Here is a 17,696-nt window from a genome sequence, read left to right on the forward strand (position 1 = left end):
CTCTGGACATCAGTTTCCTTGTGTATAAGATAAAGGGTTTAGACTAGACTCTCCAAAGGCCCTTCTGACTTTGCTCAAGAGCTAGTAGTATGAGGAAGAATCACTGTTCAGTGTGATGAATGTTCCAGAGCCTTGTGCTTTCCATTTGTGGTGTGAACACCTGTAGCCAAGGGTGAGTATGGGAAGGCAGGGTGCTTGTGATGTAGCAGGTAAACCTGCACACAAGGAGATGCCATAGCTCAGGCTGAAGTCTGTTCTTGACAACATGCAGGTTCGTCCTTGATTTACTCACAGCACAACAACCTTGTCTACCTGAAAGATCCTGCATTTCCAACTCATGCTACCTATGAGGAGGGTTATGTGTGTGGCAGAGAAAAGGGCCCACCGAGTTTCCCTCACTTGAAGTTGTGTAGCTCTGTAGCAGTGAATCAGCTCCACCTAATCTCCCAGTGTAACTGATGTGGCAGCATAGTAACCACCCACTCATTCACTATGTCTCCTGGCTCCCAGGTCAGCTGAGAGCCCACTATGGACTTAAACGGTGTGCTGGGAATCCTGATGAGCTCATTCCGCCTCCATTTTATTGCCCCATCTGTTTGGTTCCCTTGTTGTTCTCACATGCATTTTTATCTTGGTCTTATGGGAAATATGCTAATTTCCACCATGGTGTCAGAGGATCCCATCTTCTACTTTTCTGCATTTCCTCCTCTTTTTCTCAGTGCCACTTGGGAAGTTGAGAATGGGGGTGTGAGCTCAATAACAGAATCCAAGGACAACTTCCTGCAAACATGACTCAGGAGCTGTCCTCGGCGCTGAATTTCAATTGGGAGGGATACTAAGAGTGTTTACTTGGTGGTTTTTCTTTTCTTTCTTTCTTTCTTTCTTGCTTTCTTTCTTTCTTTCTTTCTCTTTCTTTCTTTCTTTCTTTCCTTTTTTTTCTTTCCTTTTTTAAAATGTAGGATTCAGTGCAGATACAACAGAATTTGGAGGCTCCAGAGAATCCTAAATAATACTCTTTTGTGCCTAAAATGCTAAGACTCTCTCAAGAGTGGATTTTTCACTAGAGTGAACTAAATGGTAGAGTAGAAAGTGTTTGAGCTTTGGAGTCAGACAGCTTTTGTTTCAAATCTAGTTTTATAACTTGCTATTTGACCTTGAGAGGATAGCTTAACCTCTCTGAGCCTCAGTTTTCTCATCTCTAACATCAAAGCTAAATTTATTACAAAGTATTGCCAGGCTTGAGTGAGATAATGTATGTGAACATGTTTGGCATGTAGCACGTGCACAATAGATCCTAATTGTCCTTTCCCTCCCTCTTTCTCCACTGAATTTAGAGGTAAATTACATACATTAAAAAAATTTAAAAATTTCTTTTATTTTCTATGATATCAAGTTGAAAATAAATAAGGCAAGAAAGGATTCTTGAGATAGAACAGGCCAACTTCTTTTGAGGAAAGGCAAGGGATGAGAATGTCAGGAAAACTTACTGGTGTCTCAGCAAGAGAATGTTAACCTACTTTGTGGGTTTGTTTTTTCAAGGTAAAGCATTGTATTTATTAACTTTAATGAGAGAATTCAGTCAAAATGAACTATTTTACATCTATACTAACTTAAAATATATCACTAGACTTTGTGACTGGACCCAACTAAAAGATTTGTAGTCCTTAACATTTCAGTGATTCTGAGTTTGTATTGCTAAGGGATCCCAGTAGATATAAGGCTACTAAATAAAGCAAATGTTCTTTCTTCAGTGCATCTGGGTTCTTCTCGAATAACATATTTCTGGTTTAATTTTGGGAGCATGTGATATGAGACATTGAGTTTCAGGAAGTGTTCTTGTACTAGTATGTGATCAAATGTGGATGGAAAGCCATGATTTGGGGGGATTGATTGCTAATATCACCCAACTGATTTCAGCAAACAAACAAAAAGGCTTTGGGTGGCATTCTCTGATTTCAGTCAGTAGAACAAGACACTGGATAAACTAGGGGTAATGTCTTTGCTCAGTTTTTAGAAGTAGAGGATAGTATACTGGGAATGGGAGGGACCTCATCAATGTTGTTTTCTTGGAGGAAATACTCTAAGAATGTAGTCTCACTTTCTCTATATTAGGAAACACTTAGCACCTCAGTTTTACATAAATTAAAAGTAGTGAAATTGGCCTATATCTAATAAATATTTGTAGCTTAATGTCTCTGTGTGGTTTAGGCACACAGGTAGCATGCTTCAATCTCTGAAAGTGCGTATTAGAAGACATTTTATGAAATTTTGAAGACTAGGAAATAGTTTAAGAGAAGTCAGAATGTCATGTGGCCACTTAACAGCAGGGCCAAGAACTCAGGTTCTCTGGTTTCCAGTCAAGGGCTCTTTTCTCTGTACCACTCCCTAACTTACTCATTAACCCTTTAAAATGCTTGGCTTCTTCAAAAACAGCTTTCTCAAAAATTAATAATTTGTCATGCCCATTTTCATTTAGTTCTCCTGGAACTCATCACAGCATTCAGCATTGTTGACTAAGTCCTTTTTTATTAAAACTTTTCATTGTTGCTTTCTCTGATACTGTTTTCTTCTGATTTTCCTCCTTGCTTTCTGGGCATTTTTCTTTCTTTCTTCTATGGATCTTCTTTCATTACATGTATCCAAAGTTGAGTTGTCATAGTTCTCTCCTTTCACTATGCTCTCTACCTTCACAGTTTTGTGCTTTTTGCTGTGGTCTCTATGATCCATACAGAACTCCAGAACATAATAAATCAGTTGCATACTGGACATCTCAAAGATACGCTACCAGCACTTCTAACTCAATATGTCCTCAACTAAATTAGTTGTTCTCTTCCCCATCTCTCTTTTCTTCCTCCTATGTACCCTATTTCTGATGTATTAATGTTTTCCAAGTCATCCAAATGGAAAACTTTGAGGTCTCCTCTCCCACTGTCCAAATCCATTGCAATTCTAGTCAGTTTCTAAGTTCTAATTCTACTTATACAATATGTCAACTCTATATTCACTGCTACAACCTCATGACTTTTATTCTAAACTGTATGATTACCTCCTAACTGAATTCTGCAACTCTGCCACCTCCATTTCAGCTTTCATTCTATTGCCAGGTCAGTTTTCCTGAAGTACAACTCTAAAGTATTTAACTCTCCTGCTCAGAAAACTTTAGTATTTCCCTATGCAAATTTATAAACTATTTAGTCACCAACATCTGCCTCCCATCATCCTATTTAACCCTAATTTTTTTTTAGTTTATCCCTTAATCTACCCTTCACTTCAATCAAAGTAAACTGTTAATGCTTTTTACAAATGACCCACACTTTCCATCCTTCAGTTTTGGAGTTCAGGTTGTTTCTTACATCTGGAATGACCTTTCCACCAGTTCTAGAACTACAAAACTGAATCATCCGTCGCAGCTCTGCCATACATGTTACCTCCTCCACAAAGTTTACATGATTTTATTGAGTCTGAAGTGACATTATGAAGGATGGTAGTTTGCCTTTACACACTTTATTTCTCTTACTACTTCAGCCTCTGGTAGAATTATCTTCTCTACTGGGCTATGAGCTCCTTACGGGCAGCATCTAGGTCTGATACACTTTCTCTTTTCAATATATATCTTCAGTAAATATCTTACCTTTGTGCACAGTGGTGGTAGGTCTATGGAAGAGAAACAAAGGCGATTTTGCCCAATACAGAATCTGTTCTGTGTTTTTGCAGGAAGAAAGTCACTGTGTTAGAATGGCAGGGGACATTTTCATGGAGAATTTGGGAAGTAGCTCTTGAAAAGGATAATGAAAACCATAACAGATAGGAAGTGTTGGGTGTCTGAAGGAGCATGCGAGAGAAGGGAAGGTTGAAACCGCTGGAGAAAAAACAGATATGTTTAAAAAAATATATATGTAGTTAGTAATCTCTGACTTTTAGTCCTCTGTTCCAAATCTGTTCTCTGTTTCCAAGGATACCTTAAGATAAATTTATCTTATTTCCAGTAGATATCACTCACCTAGTATCCATGAGGAAACACAAGGTCGTTATTTTAGCCAGGTGACCAGAATAGCTACTTACATGAATGAACAAAGTGTGAGTAGTAACAATGTTCAGTTTTTAATTGAGCAAAGGAAAGTGGGAATTTGTGTCTGAAATGTCTGCACATTCCAGACTTCCCGAAATTCTCCCATCTGGATACCCAGATGGAAGTGTCACAGAAATAGTGAGGAGAGGGTTAGCAAATTTTTTTTTCTGCTGATTCTGTAACACCACTTGGTGGGGGTTAAGGTGAAATTACAAAAGATTGAAATTCAGCCCTGTCAGAGGTTCTGAGCCCCAAGAGCAATTGAAGTTAGAGGGCCAGAGACAAAAATAAGTTCTCCAATGACATTTATTCTCAACACATTAGGTCCAGTGCTTCCTTGAGCTCTGAGCTAAAATTCTTGTTGGCTCTTTCATCTCAGGTGAATTGTTTACTCCCCCTAGAATCCTGATGTTCATACTTGGGACAGCCTCTCCTTAGCTGAATGAAAGGTGCAAAGAGACTGCATATTTTAGATCACTAATCAGAGAGAAACTGCACTGTTACAAGCTTCCATCAGGAAAATATGTTCATGCGTGTTCCAGATGTCCCGTTGCCATCCCCGCTCAGCCCTGGACCACGTGAAGTGAATCAGACCCTTCATGTGCATCACTGCTTTTGTTGCAGAGCTGGCAGCTTATTCTATCCAGACTCTTTCTTCTTTTGCTCTGTGATTCAGTCCAGCTAATGAACAGCACCTCTGGGTGGGAAGGGGTGGAGGGCCTTTCCCTTAAATTTAAGCAGCCTAAGTAAGTAAATCCTCCAACTAATTTTTTTTTCTTCAACAAGAACCAGTTAAACAACCTTTATTTCACTCCCCAACTCAAGTGAATCCCAATTGGGATTTCTTAGAAAATACTGAAAAACCCTTAGGATGAAGGAAGAATCTTTTGTGGAAAGAGATACTGTGTTATGATTGATTTTCAAGTCTAGCTTCCTTAAAACTACATAAGGTAGTGAAAGGGTTAGGAGAACAAAGGCATAATGCTGTATTGCGGCCTTGAGTCTTTAGGTTTGACAGATAAGGTCAATTTAATGCCAAAAAAAAAATTTCCAAAACCAAAAAACCTCTCATGGCATATGAAAGCAAAAGAATCTGAGTCAATATATGGTATTTTAGGTCAAAGCTTAGACTTTATTCTTTTTACTGTATTTCATATTTTTCTTTGCCATTTTGGCACTGAAAATAATTCTCTCAATTTCTAAACTTCATAACAAAATAAATACTCATTTAGTATGCTACTTGAAGCTGCAGTTAATGTTTTGATGTTTAATCTTTGTTTTTAAACAAATAAGCAATATCATGAGTCCTGGCTTGAAAAGAGCCTAGGTCAGGAAGTATAAAGAATGCATGTGTGCTGAGGGCTATGACAGGGGTGAGTGGTGAGGTTGTGATTTCCTTTGCAATTGAAATCAACACTAATACTCAAATTATTACATAAATGCAATTCATGGTGCTTCAAATCTGCTGAAGTTTTTGCAGATTGCAGTTTTTGAAGAGTAAGCTGGCCAGGAAATATTATCTCAATTGGTAATGAAAAGAGCTAAAGACTTTGTTTTTTTAGCCTCTGTGTCTCCAGCACTAGAATAGTGCCTGACCCATCATAAGTACTCAATGAATATTTGTTGTAAAGGGGTTGTGTTGAGGGGCTGTACGCTTCACAAAGTATCATTGTCTCGAATAGGTGGCATACTGATTTATAGCAAAATTCTCCTAACTTCCTGAGACAGAAAGCTACTTGATAGCCTAACTGCTCTTGCAAACTACAAGCAAGACTACCATATTGCAATTATTTATGCGTTGGAAATTTGTAAGTCCAGGAAAAACAAGAGAAACAGAAGTCTCCCTAATTTTGACTGCTTTTTGGAAGAATTAGGGAATGGAGAAATAGCCATGCCCCAGAGAATGAAAACCTAAAACCTTAAAAGGACATCCTTTGGAGAGAAGGATCCAAAAACAGAATAGGCCTGAAAAAGCTTTCCCACTGAGGTAAGCCTTAGCTATTCTCTCTACATCATTGCAGTTAAGACTCCTTATGGAACCTAAGCCACCACCCAAGCCACATGGGCACACACAGACGTGGCAAATGGAATTTTGGGAGTATACGGCAAAAGCGTGAGAGCATCTGTTTCCCTCCAGTATTGCTTCTACCCTGACTGTCACAATTGTAGAGCTATGCTGTTCACTGTAAGCACAGCACCTGGGGAATCTTAGGCTGACTTGGGTTGAACAGGAGTCACTTCTATGGCCCTCCTGCCCCTGTGGGCCAGTATTGATAGCTGGACGATACAAAGGACTTGTTTGTCCTCTTAGCCCAAATTAAAAGTGACCCCCCCCCGTAAAGTTTTGTTGAATCATCAGTCATCATTATAAGCACATGCCTTTAGAAGGCTATTTTGACAAATCTAAAACAGAAATGGCTTTGTTAAGAGCTAGCACATTGACCTGTTTCGTGATCAGTATCTGAGCTGACAGATTGGAAAAGAAGGATATTGAAACTCAATTTCATAACATGCCTTCCTGCTGGAAGAAATAAAAAGCAACCAGGAAAGTAAGCGACAGAATGAGGGGGAGGGCCTGCCCAGAGAAATCTCACATCTTTTCTAGTGCCTATGGAAGGACTAGAGAATAGAGTTTAGAATTTCTGGCTGTGAAGTAAGAACCTGGAGGTCATGTCAAGTAGTCTAATGATCTAAAAGCTCAGCTTGAGCCTTCTTATGTTATGCCAGTTTTTATTCCAGACTGAGCATCCTAATCTTTGAACACAACTAATATTAAATAAGGGATTCACTGTGGAAATGGATCCTGCTCTTTAGATCACTGTGCCATCCATTGGGTGAAGGTAAACTATGTCATCAAATTCCCAGTAACTGGAGCATCCCTATCGTTAGGGATTTAGGGCAATAATAAATCAGTTCCCTGGACGGGCAAGTATGGCTTCAGCATTCTACTTATTTCTCTAAGTTCCTGATTTCCCTAGTAATTTCTTACTATCTTCTCAGACTCTTTGATGTTTTAAAGGAATTTTTAAACCTTGCTGTTTGTTGTTTTCAGTGAGAGAATTGGTCTAAATAACCTAGCTCCCTAACTCTACAGAGCTCAAATTGTTTGAACACTTAGTTACACAAAGAAGGGAGAAAATGAATGATTGCTAAGTGCATGGGAGGATATGAGACTGCAGTCCTTTCTTCCCCTTTCCTCTCACCAAAATTTACCCAGAATTTTGAAAAGATGTAAGTTGGAGGGAACCTTGGGTATTGTTTAGAATAACTTCCAGATTTCAGGGTTGAGAATGTTGAGATCCAGAAAGATAAAGGGTCTAACTAAAGCCACATAGTTAATTTTGGTGCAGTTTGAACAAGGAACTTCTGACTTTTCACCCAGCATGTTCACCTTCTTACCTTGACTCTTTCTTTCTTTGTCTCTTCTGCAAGGATAAGTCAAAGGCCAATTATATTGCCTTCTCTGTGTCTCATCTGTGGTCTACAGTTGTTTATCTTTTGAGTAATCTAAAATAAGCCAGTGAAGTCATTGGAGTCCCTGAAGAAGAGGAGAGAGAATGGGGACAAAAAAATGTTTGAAGAAATAGTAGCTTAACAAAAACAGACATAGGATCAATGAAACAGAATAGAGAACCCAGAAATAAGTCCACAACTTACAGTCAATTAATCCTTGACAAAGGAGGCAAGAATATACAATGGAGAAAAGACAGTCTCTTCAGGAAGTAGTGTTAGGAAAGCTGGACAGTCACATGCAGATCAATGACTCACACTAGTCAGAATGGCCATCATTCAAAAGTCCACAAACAATAAATGCTGGAGTGGTTGTGGAGAAAAGGGAACTCTCCTACACTGTTGGTAGGAATGTAGTTTGGTGCAGCCATTATGGAAAACACTGTGGAGATTCCCCCCAAAACTAAAAATAGACTTACTATACGATCCGGCAGTCCCACTCCTGGGCATATATCTGGAGGGAACTCCAATTCGAAAAGTTTCATGCATTCCAATGTTCATAGCAGCACTATTTACAGTAGCCAAGACATGGAAATCACCTAAATGTCCATTGACAGATGACTGGATAAAGAAGTTGTGGTATATACTTATACAATGAAATACTACTCAGCCATAAAAAAGAGTGAGTTAATGCCATTTGCAGCTACATGGATGGACCTGGAGATCGTCATTCTAAGTGAAGTAAGCCAGAAAGAGAAAGAAAAATACCATATGGTATCACTTACCTGGAATCTTAAAAAAAAAAAAAGGACAAAAATGAACTTACCTACAAAATAGAAACAATGAATATATGTATGATCTTGTATAACTGAAAAACTGTGCTCTACACTGGAAGTTGACACGACATTGTAAACTGACTATAACTCAATAAAAAAAAGAAAAGAAAACAGAAACAGACTCACAGACATTATAACCAAACTTATGGTTACTGGGGAAAAGGGGGGTGGGAAAGGATAAATTGGAAGTTTGAGATTTGCAGATACTAACTACTACATATAAAATAGATACACAACAAGTTTCCTCTGCATAGCACAGGGAACTATATTCAATATCTTGTAGTAACCTATAATGAAAAAGAATATGAAAACAAATATATGTATGTATATATATGACTGAAACATTATGCTGTATACCAGAAATTGACACATTATAAACTGACTATACTTCAGTGAAAGAAATAAAAAAATAATGTGTATCAAATCTAAAAAGAAAAAAAAAAGTAATGATAGCCTAAAAGTTTCAAAATTGATAAAAGCTATAAATTCATAGATCTGAGAAGCTCAATGAATCCAAGGCACAATAAACATGAATAAAATTACACCAAGGCACATCACAGTCAAACTTCTTAAAACCAGTGATAAAGAGAAAAATTTTAGAAGCATCCAAAACATCTTTAAATTACTGAAAGAAAATCTGTCAGTCTATAATTCTATAGCCCAATGAAAGTATCTTTCAAAAATTAAAAATATAGACACTTTCAGGCATTCAGAGCCACAAAAAATTATCACCAGCAGATCTACAGTATAAGAAATATTACAGGAAATCTTTAGGCATAAGAAAATTTATACCAGGTGGATATATGGATATAAATGAAGGAATAATGAACACCAGAAATGGTAGCTACATAGACTATATGATTGTCTATGGAGAAATCCTATGAAATCTACAAAAAAGCTAATTGAACTAATAAGTAAATAAGTTTAAGAAGATTTCAGGATTCAAGATCAATATACACAAATCTGTGAAATTTCTATAAGCAGTAAGTAGTAATTAAAAATTTTTAATTTATAAGAGCATCAAAATATGAAATGTTTAGAAATGTCTATCAAAGATGTACAGGACTAGTACACTAAAAACTATAAACATTGCTGAGAAAAATTTTAAAAGACCTAAATAAATGGAGAAATATGCCATATTTGTGGACTAGAAGACTCATCATTGTTAAGATGTCAGTTCTTGCCAGTTTGACACATAGACTCAATGCAATTTTAATCAAAATTCTAGCAAGCTATTTTGTAGAAATCAATAATTTACTTCTAAAATTCATATGAAATTCAAAGGACCTATAGCAGCCAAAACACTGGGGAAAAAAAACAAATTTAGAGGACTTACGCTATCTGATTTCAGCTTTTTTTTTTTTTATAAAGCTACAGTAATCAAGATAATGTAGTTTGGGAGTAATGCTAGGTAAATAGATCATTGGAACAGAATAGAGAGTCCAGAAATAGACCCCACATATATAGTCAGTTGATTTTTGACAAAGTCACAAAGTCCGTTGGAGAAAGGAAAGTTTTTTTTATTTCCATTCAAAAAAAAAAAGACTTTGATACATACCCCACAGACATAAAAAAAATTGGATTATAGGTCTAAATATAAAACCTAAAGCTATAAAAACTTCTAGAAGAAACATAGGAGAAAATCTTTGTGACCTTAAATTAGGCAAAGATGGCTTTGATAGAATACCAACAGTGCAATCTATTTTTTAAGAATAATATGTTAGATTTCACAAAAATTAAGAACTTTTCCTCTTTGAAAAGTGCTGTTAAATGACTTTTCTAAAGCCATAGACTTGAAGAAAGTATTTTCACATTATAGATCTGACCAAGTGCTTGTATCCAGAATATACAAAGAACTGTTAAAACATAATCATAAGAAATGAACAACCTGATTAATGAATGGCAAAAGATTTAAACAGTTACCAAAGATATACAGATAGCTACTAAGCATGTGAAAAGATGTACAACATTGTTAGTCATGGAGGAAGTGCACATTTAAACCTCAGGATACCGCTACACACCCATTAGAGTCTAAAGTATAAAAGAGTCACCCCACCAAGTGTTGCCAAGGATATGGAGCAACTGAACTCTCACACACTGCTACAGGAGTGTTAAATGGCATAACCACTGTGGGAAAACTGAAGAGTTTCCTAAAGAAGTTAAACATGCTCTGAACATATGGTCCAGCCATTCTACTTCAAGCTATTTACCAAAGAGAAATTACAGCTATGGTCATACAAGAACTTGTACATGAATGTTTATATCAGCTTAGTTTGTAATAGCCAGAAAGTGGGAACAATCCAAACGTTCATCAACAAGTGAATGGATAAATAAATGGGGGTAGATGCTCACAATTAGATGGAATGAGCTATCAGTATATGCAAAACTGTGGGTGAATCTCCAGATAATTATGCTGACAGAAAGGAGCCAGAGAAAGAAGAGTAATCCTCGTGATTCCATGTATATAAAATTCTGCTAAGTGCAAAATAAAGCAGATCAGCTGGGGAAACTGGGGGCTGAAGAGGAGCTGGGAGGGATTACAGATGGCCAAAGGAAACTTTGGTGAATGATGGATATATTCATTATCTCAATTGTGGTGATGGTTTCATGGGTGTATACATTTGAAAAACATAACCAAACTGCACGCTTTGAATATGTGAAGTTTATTGCATGTCAGCTAACATCTATAAAGCATAATTAAAGTAGGAAAAAAAAAAGAAGCCAGTGATCACATGTACATCTGATGTGATGTGAATAAACAGGAGATCATGTGCATAAGATCCCACTTTTGTGCACATGGGAGTATGTAAATCTAAATAATGCAGGATTATGGTGTAACTGTACACACAGGTATACCTGAGAAGCCATGAATGTGCATTTGAGATAACATATCACATGATATGACGTTTGTAATGGCCTAGCATGGAAATGTAATGTGGTTTCAACAGAGGAAAACCAAAGAGTACATGTTCATTTAGTGAGTGTTAATTTCCTTCCTCCCACCTGAACTTACAGTCCCCGCTCATGACATGAGTAACCTATTTCCTGCTGTGAACCACCTTGTCTTATTACTCACTTTGGCCTCAATAAGGAAAACACAATAGTCAAGCCTTCCATGGCTTTCGGATACAAGCTGGCAGCCTGTTGACACAGCACAGCATTTGTTCTGGGACATTGCAAGTTAAGCCAAGAGGATTTCTCTCTGAAACAAAATACTTTCAATAAAGCTGCAAAGAAGAAAATGCCACCTCTTAGAGAAGCACATTGGGTAAAGGTATAGAAATTAAAAAAAAAAATTATTCTTTGCTTTCCGCAAGAGGCCAAGGCCAGGACTTGAGTTAGTACAAATCTACAAGGAAGCACCAATGAGCAATTCTCAACAATTCATTTAGACCTTGACTGATTTTTTTCAAGGTTAGTAAAACTGATCCTTAGAGAACCTTCCTGGCACAATATAGAAAAAAAAAGTTACATAAAATTGTGAAAATAATACAAGTCTTTCATACCATTCACTTTCCCTTTTTCCTTCTGTCTCTCCCTTCCTGCAACTCACACATGTATACACACACACACATGCACACACACACGCACACACTCTTTTTGCCTCTCTTTTCCCTCCCTACCCCCCCCAATACAGTAAATCTGTGAAAGAATACCTCTGGGCAACATTCACTCATCTGTAAAATGAAGAGTTGCGTTATCTCTGAGGCCCATGAGAGAGCATCCAGCTTAGACATGCCATGAGATATACTGTTCAGTTGATCACTGGGGCTCCAGCAAAGACTATATTTTAAGGCTCAGACTAAAAACTTCCATGGTATTTTGCTGTGCGATGTCACAAAGTTGAAGAATTTTTAAAATCTAATAACAAAACCTGTTTTTAAGATCTGAGTGACATGAGAGAGCTGGTTTAACTGATTTTTTAAATGGATTAAAATCATATCTGCGTAAGTGAGTCTCAAGCCTGCCTGTACATTAGAGCTCCCCGGGGATTTGATTAGTCCGAGGGTCGGGCAATGAGGTATTTTGTCATCGTTTCTGCTGCTCTGATTCTTAAGTACTCCAGGCAAGTCTAATATGCAGTCAGGGTGGAGAACCCTTCATTTATCCTCTACCAAATGTCAGGGTGAAAACAGGCCACAGGTCAAACATCAGGTTCTTGAATATTTGGATCTTGCTTGCTTTGTGTAAGCCCAGCCTAAATCTGAGACAACATCTGGGAGTTAGGGCTATTTCTTCTCTGAAACTCAGGTCTGCCATCCCTTGGGTGGGTCACACAGGTCACTCACTGTGTGAATTAAGAAAAAAAAAAGTCAGTTTGTGCAAAGCAAATATATTTTCAATATTTTAAAAATTTCACAAGTAATACTTGCTCTTTATAATAATTTAATAACTCAGGGGTAAATACATTTTAAAATAATAGTGTTCCCCTCCTCCTTCTCTCTAACACAATTCCCCTGATATAAATAATACCTAATGTTGATGGTGGGGAGTCTGTCCTTCCATACCCTGTATTAAAATACATGTACAAGCACATATAAATGTATGGATTCATATATCATGGTATTGTCCTTTTTTCTTTCTTCCTTGTTATGTACAGAAAATAGACATCTTTGTATCTTTTTTCCTGCTGTGTGCTTTATTCACTTAATCTATATCATGAGAGTTCAATAAAACCTGGTAGATTAAATACCCTCCTGCAACTTCACTTAAAATGGCAGCAGAGGGACTCAAAAGGACATGAGCTGCAAGGATAAAGAGAACAGCGAAGGAGAAGAGAACAATAAAACCTCGGAACTGGAAAGCAAATGGGGGAGCTGAAACTGTCTCAGGAAACCAGGGAGCTGAAAACTGGACGTTGGAGAAAAACCCCAGCCCAACTGCTGTCCAGTACAAAATCTCAGGCTGCAGATTACAGGCCCAAGTACTTCTACACGCGGGTACACAGGTGACACTGGAAACTGGAAGACTGGCCAGGAGTCTGAACAAGAAGCTCCTGGATCCCCAGACCCCTTCCTGACCCTGAAAAGCCAGGTGACTGTTCTCCCTCCTCCCCATCAGAAGCCCAGAGGAGTAATTCTCAGAGTGAGTGGGAGTCAGAACCCCCCGCACAGCTGGTTCAAACACAGATTTGTGGGCCCCACCCCAGTTTCTGATGCAGCACGTCCAAGATGGGGTCTGGGAATTTGCATTTCTGACAGATTGCTGGGTGGTGCTGATGCTAATGCTGGACACTACACGGTGAGAACCACTGGACCAGAGAATTACCCTGATTCTAGACGTGGGTACTCAGGGCACAGTTAAGGGAGTAACTGCTCCACAGAAAACAAGGGTTATATGAGCACCTACATATCTACACCTTCTCCCAGGAGGGTCCCAGAATGTTAGCGACCAGAGGCCTACCCCTAGTTACTTTTAACCCTGATGTGGGAGGTCAAAAGATTCTTTTCTGAGGTATCTGATAAGCCCAAAGAAAAAACATATCCTGTGTATTGGTCGTTAAGGATCCCCCAGTGAAGAGGTCAGTCCCCCCAGCAGAAGTTCTCCCCTCTGTACAATACAATCATCTGGAGAGCTTTTTAAAATGAGAATGACAGAGTTCCAGTCAGTTAAATCAGATACTCTAAGGCTGGGGCCCTGGCATTTGCACTGGTTTTAAAGCTTCGTAGGTGATCAAAAAAAACCCATCAACCAGGGGTGAGAACCACTCCTATAGTGCACATCACCAGTCAAGGAGCTATAGCCACACACAGAGAAATGCTTTTAAGTGCTTCACTCCTAAGTATGAGTCGATGGTCATCAAATGTTTGAGGAAGCTCTAATATGAAAGTCAGAGACCAAAACAAACAGAAGAAAAGAACTCAAAGGAAACAATAATGCAAGGAGCAGGAGAAAACTTCAAAAACGATAAATTGTGTCTTCAGAGAGATAAAAGGAAACATTATATCCATGAAAAAAGAACAGGAGTTTACAAAAAGAACAGTTACAGAACAAAAACAAGAACTCTTACAAATTGAAAATACCGTGATAGAAATATTTCCAGTAAAAGGTTTGAAAGCTAAGTTGAGGCAATATTCCTTAAATAGAACAGAGAAAGGGAGAGGGATGGAAATGGGAGAGGGAAAAATAAGAAAACTAAAACATCAGTCTGGGAACCCAACACCTAAGTAACAGCTGTTCCAGAAGGAGAACAAAGAAACTGGAGGGAGGATTATTACAGTAACGATTCGAAAGAATGGCCCCCAAAGCAGACTGGTGGTTGCTGAGGGCTGGCGGGGGAGAATGGGAAATGACTGCAAGTGGGTACTAGGTTTGTTTGGAGGTGATGGAAGTGTTCTGAAATTAGCTTATGGTGACGGTTGCACAACTCTGTGAATATACTAAACATTATTGAGTTGTATACTATAAATGGATGAACTTTATTGTACATAGATGATCTGTCAATAAAGCTATTTTTCTAAATGTCCCCAGAAATCTGAATGCTCAGACTGAGGGGGCACACCAAGAGCCCAGCGCAAAAACACACACCCACTGAGGCACACAATCATGTCATTTCAGAATCTGGAGACAAAGAGAAATCCCTAAAAGCAAAACCCCCCAAAATAAACAATTTACACATGAAGCTCAGGAATTAAAATGGCATTGTACTTCTCAGTGGTAACCATTAACTGTACAAGGCAGTGCAGCAATGCCTTCAAAGTTCTGAGGAAAAAAATTGTTACCAGCCTAGAGTTCTACTTAACATAAGGGTAGACTAAAGAATGGTCGAAATCCATCGGCTAATACCCAAGTGAATGAGGAAAACGCAACTTTATTCTGAAAGTCCGTAACACTATACATCGCATTTTGTGAAGACGAGAGCCTGGGTTATGCTCACGTGGAAGCTGGTGTGCAGAAGCTGGCAGTCTGCTAGCTGGAGCGCCCAGCCGGTGGCCTCACCTCCACTTTTCAAGGGGTTCTGTTGTTTTCCGTCTTCATGCATCCAGTGTTTCTCTGAAAGTGAAGAATAACTGTTAAGTTGTGAACATGATCCTGAAAAAAAAAAAGCCCACAGCCAGCAGAAGCATTGTATAGAGTTGAAGGATCCAGTCTTCATTAAACAATCTGTGTTCAAATCCTGGCTGCATCACTGCCAGTCTTGGGACGTGAGGCCGATTACCTGACCACTGAGATTTAATTTCCTTTCCTGTAAGATGGAACTAGTTGTATCTTCCCGTCGGGCTGTTGCAAGGACTAGACTGAAATACTCTCTGCTAAGAGGAAGACGTAGTACCTGGTAAAGAGCAGCACTCACTGTTAGTAGCAGTAGTAGTGTTAGTAGTAATTCTGTTTCTAGGACTAGTGGTATGGTAGCAACACAATGAAGAAGTCTAATAAAGTGGTATCATCGACCAGTTTGGTGGCTCATAAATGTCAAAAACTTGTACATGTTCCGCATTCAGCTTGCCCTTTATTATACCAATACTCTGTCAAAAAAGAATCCTATTTCTTATTTTTCTTTCATCCACAGTGAGATGGATTTTTCATTCTGCACATGTCCTTTTGGGAAAAGGCCTAATAGCTTATGTCTCTGTCTGTAACTATTTCTGAAATGCGGCTTCAAGGTTTGAAAGCCTTCCCTTACCTACTTCTCATTGTTAACATCATACTTAATGGTATCCAGAAAAGATTCGTGCTCACAGTGTACGGGCGTGGTCTGTCTATACCAGACGTATATAGTAAGAGAGGAGCAGAGAGGGAGCGTGGGTTCAGAAGAAGGTGCCGTACATTCATGGCAATTCATGGCTTTGGAGTTTGCTCTTTACCGCATTGCAACACTGAAAACACCACCAACCAAACACTTGGTTAATGTGGAAGCAATTCAGATACAAATGTCTGTTGTCAAGATGTAACAAAAACACCCCAAATAAAAGTGAGCACATGGAAGCATGTGGTTTTCTGTTGGTTTAGCATCTGGCACCCTGGTGTAAGAAGAGAAGGATGCCGCCTCTGCCAGGCTGGAGGCACATTCTGAGATGGCCATGGCAGGGCGTGGCTGTTGTCCTTGCGGGTGTTGGGCCCGAGAGGCTGGGAATGGCAACAGACGAGAGAGGTGGTATCCCTGCTCTTTTAATGGATTTCTGCCCCCTTACTCCGCAGAGGGAGGCTGAAAAGCTGCCTCCTGGGGTCTGTGCTGGGCTTGTCCACAGCAGTGTAGAATCTACTCTACCGGCTTATCCCCCTCCCAGAAAACATCCACCAGGCATCACTCCCAATCTCAATCAATCATTCTTTAAAAAAAAAATTTATTGAAGTGTAGTTGATTTTCATTGTTAATTCCAGGGGTACAGCAAAGTGATTTAGTTATATATATATATATTTTTTTTTCTTTTCAGATTCTTTTCCATTATATGTTATTATAGGAAATTGAATACAGTTCCCTGTGCTGTACAGTAGTTCTTTGTTGTTCATCTGTTTTAAGTAAAGTAATGTGTGTCTGCTAACCTCTAACCCCTAGTTTATCCCTCCCTGCCCTTTCCCGTAGTTTTTGGTAACCGTAGCTTATTTTCTAGGTCCACGAGTCTGTTTTTGGCTTGTAAATAGAATTTGTATAAATTTTTTTTTTAGATTCTGTATATAAATGAGATGATATTTGCCTTTCTGTGTCTGACTTACTTAGTATGGTCATCTCTAGGTCCATCAATGTTGCTGCAAATGGCATTATTTCGTTCTTTTTTATGGCTGAGTATATATTGTGTATCTATCTCACATCTTCTTTATCCACTCGTCTGTTGATGGACACTTAGGTTGTTCCCACATCTTGGCTATTGTAAATAGAGCTGCTATGAACACTGGGGTGCAGGTGTCTTTTCGAATTAGAGTTTTCTCTGGATATATGCCCAGGAGTGGAATTGCTGGATCATATGGTAACTCTGCTTTTAGTTTTTTTAAGGCATCTCCATACTGTTTTCCATAGTAATCATTCTTAAAAGACACAGGCATACAACAGAAACTTGAAAGGAACACACACAGCTCTTCTAACTCACAGACAGCACTTTAAAACGTAGGCAGAATTTTCTTAGATTCATTGCCACTTGATACCCATAACAACCCTGCATGAGGCACCTCCTTTCTTACAGGTAAAGAAGCCAAAGAGGTAAATGGCTGAACAAGATCCTGTAATTAGTAAGTTGTGGAGCCAGCATTGGGAGCCATGTTTCTTGACTAGAAATGACCTGTCTCTTCTGCTTATGCCATGCTGCTTCTTCTAAAACAACAAGCAAATATTTACTGAGCACTTACTGTGTACCAAGTATGGTTTGAGGCACCTCACATATATTAAATTGTTTAATCCTTGTAAC

At 38.7% G+C, this 17,696-nt stretch overlaps 1 long non-coding RNA gene across 1 annotated transcript in view; it reads left to right on the forward strand.

Moving 5' to 3' along the window:
• The window catches only part of LOC140687163 (uncharacterized), a 58,927-nt gene that overhangs the window by 2,174 nt on the left and 39,057 nt on the right, over nucleotides 1-17,696 (forward strand). The window lies entirely within an intron of this gene.

Source organism: Vicugna pacos, chromosome 18 (assembly GCF_048564905.1).
Source record: "Vicugna pacos chromosome 18, VicPac4, whole genome shotgun sequence".
Taxonomy (NCBI): domain Eukaryota; kingdom Metazoa; phylum Chordata; class Mammalia; order Artiodactyla; family Camelidae; genus Vicugna; species Vicugna pacos.